This window comes from Montipora capricornis, chromosome 2 (genome assembly GCF_036669925.1).
Source record: "Montipora capricornis isolate CH-2021 chromosome 2, ASM3666992v2, whole genome shotgun sequence".
NCBI classification, from domain to species: Eukaryota; Metazoa; Cnidaria; class Anthozoa; order Scleractinia; family Acroporidae; genus Montipora; species Montipora capricornis.
This window is the reverse complement of record NC_090884.1, coordinates 31114067-31123956: the sequence shown is the minus strand read 5'-3', so window position 1 is coordinate 31123956 and position 9890 is coordinate 31114067. Positions and strand designations below refer to the sequence as shown.

General features: G+C 38.8%; 1 pseudogene; it reads right to left on the bottom strand.

Moving 5' to 3' along the window:
• Window positions 1-3713, bottom strand: part of LOC138037134 (putative nuclease HARBI1) — an 11461-nt pseudogene extending 7748 nt beyond the window's left edge.
• Window positions 3714-9890: the final 6177 nt, after the last annotated feature.

The window sequence follows — 9890 nt, the reverse complement described above, 5'->3', positions numbered from 1 at the left end:
GGAACTGTGTGAGAATATTTTCATTTGCGTCAGTGTATTTTGTCATTGTCCCTGTGGGAGGCATCTAAAAACTGCAATGCAGACAGCCATAGTGTTGTAAGGAAATGCAGCTTGTAGGCTATATAGCAAACATAGTGGAATTGACATTCAGCCCCTCAAAATGTTTGCAGTGGCTGGCAACACAAGAGAAAGTAAAAACAAAATTCAGGCAGGGGGATCTTGTGAAAGATTTATGTGGCTCTAACTAGTGAACCTACTGATGTAGGCAAAATAAGACAAAATGTTGTCAATAGCACATTTTGAGGACTGGATATATTGTACATATATAGCAGGGCAAGACTAATCTTCTGAAATGAAATTGCCCCATGGGCAAGTAACTTTGACTTTTTACTTGTCCCTTTCCAAATTCCACCTGCATATTAATGTATGTAAATAACAGAGTGTCTAGTGGGTCCTGTGGAAAGAGCAAAGGGTGGGTGGCCTTATATGCATATTTTTACAATGCAGGAAATGCCCATCTTCTTAAATGTACAGTATTTATAAATAATCTTATTAAGTATTGCTCCTTTTTTAGCTGTTACTCTTAAGGGTGACTTAACTTAAAGGTCACATTATTGCATATAGATGGTTTTCACCTGGCGTCACAGCGGCCATGTTGGTGTATAGAAAAATAGAGAAAAAAGTCTTTTGTGAATTTGACTCTATTATAATGCAAAATATGAGCTATAAGTTGCTATTGTTTTGTACACCAACATGGCTGACTCGTCACGTGATTGAAAACCATCTATTAATTTTAATAACAGCAGTTTTTAATGTATTTACACACCAGAGCATATACAGTGAATGTATATGTGGATATTGGGGCTAAATTAATGTGTGTTTAAACTAGAGTGCATAGAGTACTACTACAAATTATGGTTTTACAGAGAATAATAATATGGTACACAAATGTAAGCTCTTGCAAAGTGCAAAGAAGGGTCAGTGGTTATATATGCATGATTTCATCTTCTAATAAGGGGTCATTTTTTTAATTGTACAGAATTAAGAGGTTTAACATTGCCCCTTTTTTGATAAGTTAACTCTTTAAGGTGTGAAGGGGTTGTGACTAGCTTAAACGTCACGGAATAGTATGCAGATTTTAATAACAGCAATGTATCTTTTATATGTAAATTCTACAGTGGTTTTTAGATTTTTAAATTGCTCTTATTTTTCTGATTTTCTCTGATTGTGACTCATTTTAATGTCACATAATAGTGTATAATTTTAATTACAGCAGTGTTTAATCCATTGAGTCTCAAGAGTGACCAAACTCAAATTACATAATGGTATGGACACTAAGGAAAATTGATTTGATCTTTCACAAATTCTCCGAACTAATGCTGCAAGCCAGGAGAATTTGCACATGGATCTTGAGCCAATTAAGGAATTTTAATTATATTTATACAGTATACATACAATGTTTCCCTCAGCTCCACCTTGTGAAGCATTGAGATTCAGGGGAAACAAATTTAACTGTTGCTCTTGGGCCCAGTCATAAGTGTTTCATGTTGCACATGATGTGCTTTCTTCTCTTACAGGCAAGTACAGTCTAAAAAGGAGGTTTTACACACGAATGTTTTCTAGGCAAGAAGCTCTGGCTTTTTGTTTTACTCATATGGTTTATTGTTCAAGTCTAACGCAGTATGTGTAATCCTTGACAAAATAAGGATTAATGATTTAAACTTACATTGTACAAGGTATTTATAAACCATGGCACTATTCGATTTTCTGTGCTAGTCCTGTATAAGCAATGCCTTGACAAGGATCCAATTTTAACTGACATTGTACAGAGTATTTAAAACAACATTACTGTTAGATTTTCTCTGCTGATGTAGAATTATAATGGCTTAAGAGAATAAAGATCAGTTATTTGACTGACATGTCTACATAGTATTATTAAAACAACCATGCTACCTTTGAGTAAGAGCTTTTTTGAGCTGTTTTAAAAAGATGCCCTGAATATAGGTGTTGATTATTGATTACACATGCAATGAATTCACAAAATATCACAACTTCATCTTCCGAGTGCTCATAAATAGTGTAAAGAGCCCATATGATAAAATGCTTATTGACTGACTTTAGGTCGGGCTGGACAGGAAAATATTTGACCCTTGGTCATAATGCATGGACCTGGCTGCGCTCGGTCCGTACGCCATGACCTTGGGCCAAATATTTTCCCGTCCGGCCCTCCTACTCAGTCAATAAGTAAATAACATGTACCTGTTATTGTTAAGTGCATTGCACAGGGGGTGGGAGGGGGGGGGGGGGAGATTTATCAGATGCCCTAACCTGAGGCATTTGTGGATGGTCATAACAGACAGTAACCTTAAGCAAAATGTTGTTCCAACAGTCTCCACTATGGGCTGATAAGTTTCGTAAAATGCCCAACCTATGTTTGCCTTACTCCCTCCCCCGCTGCAGCTTGACATATTCAAAGCTGGAATTAAAAAACAAACAAACAAACTGGTTCCATTTTTTAAATGTCAATTGTGCTGAGGGAAGCCATGAGTGTTCCATTCCCCGAAGTAATAAGAAATGACAAATTGGCCTTTAGTAATCTTGTACATAAAGGCCATGTCCTTTTCTTCAGAGGCGAGGACTGAAACTTTGCAGCCACACTTTTTCCCGGTCAAGGTTCGTTTGAAATACAACACCACCTCTGTCTGGCTCTTCCCGGAAAGTATCGAAAAAAGCTGCTTGACTGGACGTAGGGTAGTAAAGGACACAACTTCTGCCTTCTTGTTCCTCCCAAAGTTTACAAACGGTTCGCAAAAGCCATCTATACCTTTTATCATCCTCAGCAGGATGCTAAAAATCCCATAGGGAATGTCACGAGTGATTTCGGCGTAAAAAGGGTTTCTCACCCGGCGTCTTCCTGCTAGCCGTCGATATATTGACTCTAGCCAAAGCTTCGATTCATGATAAAAAATAGTTCCAGCATACACGGGGTAGCTATTCAACATTTTGGCCGCCTGTTTTATCCCAGGAACGTGGTTTCGAGTCAAGTTGTAAAGCGGAACCAACATTTCCACACTTGCATTGACAAAATATTCGCCATTTACCTGGTCCTTTCCAAGTCCTTGTAGGGATTGTTTGAGCGTTTCTGCTAAGAAATTGTTGTTCTCAAATGCGTCATCTTCCATTTCTTCACACTCAATATCCAAGTTTTCATTTTCCAAGTTATCATCGTCTTCCAGAACTTTTTCAAGAGCTTCCACACAAAAGCCGCCATTGTTTTACAATTTGTGGCATTAGCGCGGGAAACCGCTGAACACAACAAATGGCGAACATGAGCGATTTTGAATGCTCTTGTGCCCACCGTGTACCGATCTCATACACTCGGGGTTCACTAGCATCCAAATGGTAATGAGGATTTGCTTCCTAAGTTCAACTGGTGCTCTCCCTCTATCGTCATGGGCTTCATAAGGGATCATCTCTGGACAAACGCGAATCAGGCCTTCAAGAAAAGCAACACTCTCTCTACTCATCCTAAAATGACATGGAAAACAATCTGGACTATTACTGGGTACCACCACTTCGAAATATCCAACGATTCAATCATCTGAGTCACCATTACCCATTTCCTGCACTTCTTGTTCAATCATGCTGTCAAACAATACTTCAAAAAGAAGAACTGTCGACATGGCCATCAGTGCCCTCTGTTCATCCGACATTTTGAGTGCGCCAATGCATATGCATAATTAGCGTAAGATAGGCCGCTGTTCATGAGAACAGTTTAGCAAATCCCAATCAAACGACAAAAAGGGAAATCCAAAAAATCCGGATTTGGATTTCTTAATTGAAATCCACCCTGAGGACGGATTTCTCCTAGGTGAAATTCGGATTTAGATTTTCAAAATCTAAATCCGGATTTCCCAATCGAACACAACCTAAATAGTTGATGTATTGTCAAATAATTTGTTTCCTTTAGGATGCAAGAATTGTGGCCCCTCTCCTTTTGTTGGACCAATGTGTTGCGAATGCTGGGGCAAGTTGTTCAAGTTGCCGTCTTTGCGGGATCGAAAGGCAATTAAACCCGATTCTCTCAGTCTTAATGAATGCATGAAAGACATTTTCCTGTGTCAAAGGAGTTGGTGTCATAGGCACATCTGCACAAATTCCTACAATGCAGTTTTTAATGAGGAATTTTTCACCAAACATTGTAACAGACTTTTGTACAAGGGGCTTTCCAGCAAACCTATTTACAGGGAGGTCGAAATGCCCGATGAAGGCGCCATTATTTGTCTAGAATACACCAAGGGCGGTGACCTTATTCCAAACAGAGGTGCCAAGCAAGTGTACAAAGAAAAGGAATTGGACATCCTCAAAAGTATCCATCACTCATCCGAACGAGGATGCACAGTGGTTGAGTTGAATAGTATTGTAAAGCAATTTTCCCTTCGTTACTTTTGTAACAGCATCAGACAGCTGGCTAAACAATTTTTGAAGTCGTGTGCCGATTGTCAGCTGCATACTTCATTTCGAACCGTTTCTCCTCCACCCTGTCCAATTCGCAGCTACAGTGCTTTTGAGAGGCTACAAGCAGACTTGATAGATATAGCCCCAGGACCAAAGACATTTAGACTGTCAACTCAGAAGCACTCGAATTTGTTCCTTATCAGGAAGTGTAATAAGACATTTTATGGCTGCTATGACCAAAGTCGATGTTTAAAATATCTTACAAAAATTACTGTAATTTTTAATGTTTATTCTATTCTCTAGCTTCACAGAATGTTGACCATTCCTTTTTGGTTGAAAATAATGGCGAAAGTTCTCAGTGTTCCACCGGCCAAGAAAACAAGGATAACAAAGGTAACTGTTGCACTTATCAAATTCCACGACATCAAATATATGGATGTTCGAAGCTATGTTTTCAATATCGTGACTTTCTTAGATACGCAAGAGATGGATTCTTCATTTTTCGAAATTGTTATTTGATACCGCCAGTACTCCAAGGTCTTGTATTTCGTTTTAGACGTTGTGTTACAATAGATCCACAAGTGACAGAGATTTCTTGAATTCCGTGGGAATTGGTTTTCGCATAATTGTTTTCACTTTACATCCGGCTGGTGAGGACTTAGCTAACCAAAAAGACTTGCCCTTCCTTACTGTGATATCTACTCTTGATGTAGGTGGGATTTACAACGAATATTGGAGGGTTGAATGGAAGAAAGACGACAGGACCCTTAAGTTTTTGTTTATTCGCAATTAAATCAATCGTATTGTTTGATTTACAGTTCTTTGAAAACTGCATTATCGTCAGTTTTGGGCCATTGAATGTGCTCGTTTTTTTAACACACCTTCGCAAACACATTTCTCAAACGAGTACTAGCAATCAGACGTGGCTGTGGCCATTCGGCAGTCCATCGCAGAAAGGAGGCCAATTCTACAGCAAGAATGTATACTCCTACAAAATATAATCAATTCGGGGCTGGAGGTTCGATCAATGGAAATTCTGCCAGACGGGAATTGTCTTTTCCACGCTATCAGTGACCAACTTACCCGTGTAAAGGATACAACATGCACACACTCCGAACTCAGAGCTATGGCAGTGGAGGCTCTGAAAAACCCATCAACTATTGGGGTGGGTTGGTAAACGAGGAAACAATCTTATTTTTTCTTGATGAAGTTGAGGTTTTTTTTCTAAGACAACACTGTTACCGATAACATATAAACTATAATTGTATTCCTAAAGCAAATCTCTTCATTTGCAGATCTCCCAAAACGATCTATCAATGTACGTTGAAAATAATGACCTTCAGGGTTATTTAAGAAAAAATGAGCAAACAGGGAACGTGGGGTGATCCTTTACCCATACTGGCTCTTGCAAATGTACTTCAGAGATATATTTGGATAGTTTTGAGCCCCAGGGATAATGGTGATCACATTGTCATTGAGACTGGGAATACGGACGGTGATCCCCTTCTGCTCGGCTATATTTCCAATACTCATTACGTGAGCCTGGAGCCGAGTCGTGAAGTTGCAGCAATTGAAGGTATGACTGACACATTTTTAGTAAGAGGTCATATTATATTATATGGTTTACGTTAAAGGCAGAGAAATGACATTAGTTTAAGCAGGTTTTTCCAAAGAATCAAAAGATACAAGTTTGTTTAAAATTTTTGATCCTAGGGCGCCTCAAGGGAGCCATTGACATTTGACACATTTCTCAGTTCTTCACAACTCTTACAACAAAAGTACTGTTTAGATCACCACCATTATCACTATTATAATTATTTATATTTTAGGTAAAAACACTGAAGGAAGCAATGGTACTAAAAAGACGGCCAGAAAATTGAAAAATGAGCGAAATCTAAAAGAGGTAAATAGTAATGGAAGCATGATAACTTATTCAAAATACAAATAGGTCGGTCTTATTCATATATAGGAAAATGAATAATCCCAGAATGTGACATGCGTCCTGTACCACATTATTCTTATCCGTAGGTAAGCAATGAGGATTCCATTCAGTCAACGGATCATGGAGACTATAATTTGCGCAGAAGATCTGGTTTTTGGTTGCTCCCTCCAGTACCTAGAAACAAGGAGAACGTCACGGTAATGGACTTATAGTTATACTTATAGTTTTATCCTTACTCGCTTCTTCAATCGTCACGGCAAGAAGATCACTCTGTATTCATTAATTTCCCTTTTCAGGGAGTTTATAGTCAAGTGATGATCTCATGGAACAAAGCGGTCTGAGAAAACAGGCAAAGAGCGTTCCTACACACTTGGTAAGCAAACAAATCTTTGGATCTTAAAGCCTAGATTTATTTAACGCATTAGCTGTGAATTTCGGAAGACATGTGCCACGTGACATGTCATGTCATGTTATTTGATCCCATGTCTCTTTAGGCCAAAAACGATGAAGGATACATTTCTGGAAAGCTTAGTGTTTTTGGGGAAGAAGCTACAAAAGATGGGTGAGTAGATACCTCAGACTTAATATGTCCCTTAACTGAGACCCACTAAAGGGAATTCTGTGTATCAAAGGTATCTGTCAGAAATCTGTTTCGTAATATTTCCTTCCACAGAATGGCTACAATGGAATGTCAAACACAATATGATGGATGTCCCAAAAAGTATCACCTGGCAGGCCCAAAATTTGATGTTCATTCTCCAGAGTCTTTCAAGTGTCCGCACTGCACGGGTATGACGTTTGGTAACAACTATTTCTCAAACTCATTAATAATTCAAGACTCAAGCCCTCAGGCCCTCGCCATTTTTCTCTACCAGGGAACACTTAAAACCACAGGCAATACTGTGAAGCCTCCCAGAGGGATTTATCGTGTGACTTATTGGCAAGCTACCTGCACGAATTTGGATAGCCAGTAATTTAGACTTTTGGGATTCATGTTTTCTATGCTTTCGGCCAACTCTTGCACACCCCGCCAATGCCTTTGCCTCTGTAGAGTCCACTTGGCTCAATGGTACAAATCTCGAGCCCTCTTTGGTCTTGCCATTTTCCACAAACTGTAACACCATTCTTGCTCATGCAAACCGTAGATTAGTGAAGGGAACGGATAACACATCCTTTTCTTCATCGAAAGTTTTGGAAAGCAGAAACCTTGAACTAGACTCGCCTATGTCGCACAAAAACACTGAATTTGACCAACACTAAATGGATTCCCAAATGGTACATTGCATGCAGGCCTTGGGCCTCGTGCTTTCATGTGTTCCCCGCTTGTGGACACCCCAATGCATGCAATTGCTCTCGTTTTTGATATTATAGTACGTACAATGCACAAACATATTATCAATTTTGATTAGTAAATCCTCGATTTTGGAGGATTCAAATAACTTTTAAAATGCAAGGCACTGAATCTGCTAAGAAATAGAATAAGCAATATCAGTGATATAGTTTGGATATAATGCACGCTCTGATTGGCTAAAGAAATATTTTATCACTAAAAGACCTAGAGAAGGTCATGTTTCCCGTCAGCTTTTGTCTTGTCAGTTCGCCCCAGTAAAATGGACATTTCATTTTAGAGTCGTATGCTGACATTTCTGTGTAATTTACCGCAAACAGAGCGTGTAGAAAAGCACATTGCATTACAATAACACATAGTAGAACCTTTATATGATAAAGCAAATCTCGTGTTCGCAAACAGCTGTTTTCTTTTATGACAACAAAATTCATAGCTCAGGCTTCTTTATTTGCTTGGTTGCAAGAAAATAAGCTGGAAATTGCTTTTGTTTTGCCTTTCCGGGGTTGGAGGAAAAGCTACCACTATGGAGGAGATGCGGGAATACAGTGCTAGAAATTGAAGTAACAATTAGTGAGTTACTCGTTTTTTTGGTAAACTCCAGGTGGAGCTATTGTTCCGAGAATCAACAAGGGCTAACAACATGGCTCGGAACCTGACTTCTGGTATCTGTCATTCAGATATTAAGTCACTAAAGCCTGGAGAAGAGTTAAGCAACAAGGTGTGTACCTTACAAGATACAGCCGTTCCAGTTGAAGTGCCTCAGTGATGTAATATTAACCCTAACAGGAGAAAATGACGTTATCTCTTGCCCTGAAAGTCAAATCAGTATTGAATCCTTTACCTTGCCATGAAAATGGTCAGTACTAGCGGGGAGATTTTTTAGGTGAGCCGAAGATTCACCAAAGCAACTCTACAAAAGTGTATTGAACGAGCGCAAGTATTGGGAGTGCAGAAACTGGCAGCCTGATCAGGTGACCGATTATAATAAAGGGCTGTTAACTAAAAGTAAATTCACGTAGATTTCCGGTTTCAAATGAGTGTACATGCATCATCTATGCAAGAGCACTTCCTTTCAACAAATGGTAAATAAAGTAATTAGGGGAGCTGTTTTTGTTTGACAACGTAGGGAAATAATAAACGGAAAGGTGTAGTGAAACTTGTCAACCGCAAGTACAATGAAAAAACCTTTTCGATATATTTTTTTTGGAGTTTATTTTCTTCCGACTGGATGAAAGTCATTCCATTAATTTCTATAATTCATTTTAATGTACAATTAAAGTGAAATCAATTATAAAGCATAATGCTAGAAAGGAAATTGTTACTGAACATTTAAATTTTTGCCAGATTATTAACTGGACGCGGGACAAGTTTGAACGGGAGACAATGGCGGAGGTAATACACATAACCTTCTAATAGAATTGATACATGCATATTGTGTGATGTTGATCTATGTAGGTGTGTTTTGCTCAATTTTAAGGCAGTAGTTTGGTTTGTTATTCAACTTATCTGTTGCGCAAGTTCCGACGGAAACGATATAGAGAGGGAAACATGGACAGCCGGTAAACAAAGGTAAGAAACATATCATTGCACAAAAATCAGAAGAATTAGAGAGTTTGTACATATAAACGGTCTTTGCGTGAGAGTCTGTCATGACCTGGCTATCACATTTGCATTAAAAAACTTTGTGTCAGAATAAGAAAACATGGCACGATAACTACCTTATATGTATAATTTGACCGGTAAGCCCATTTGTAAAAGAGTGGATTGTTCTTCTAGTTCATTCTCCTGGGCACTGGCGAGTTGCACTAAGTTGAAATAGTATCAGCATCCGATCGCGTGTCTTCTGTGAGTCCAATGTATATATTAAGGTGCTTGCTTGATCAACTACATGGATTAATGGCAAGAAATTACTTGGGTTTGTTTTCAGATCCATGTCTGGGTGGAGATGACTAATGTACGAATGCGTCGTACATTCAACGTCTCTGTTGTTTCACCTGTATTTAGCAATTCCAAATTTTTTCACAGAATCTTACACTTTCCATTACCTGAGAATAGTAAACAATGAAAGATTACATTTTTTTAAATTGGAATGCGCGAATGTGGTGCTCCCAGGGATGCTTTGTTTTAAACATTGAAAATGAA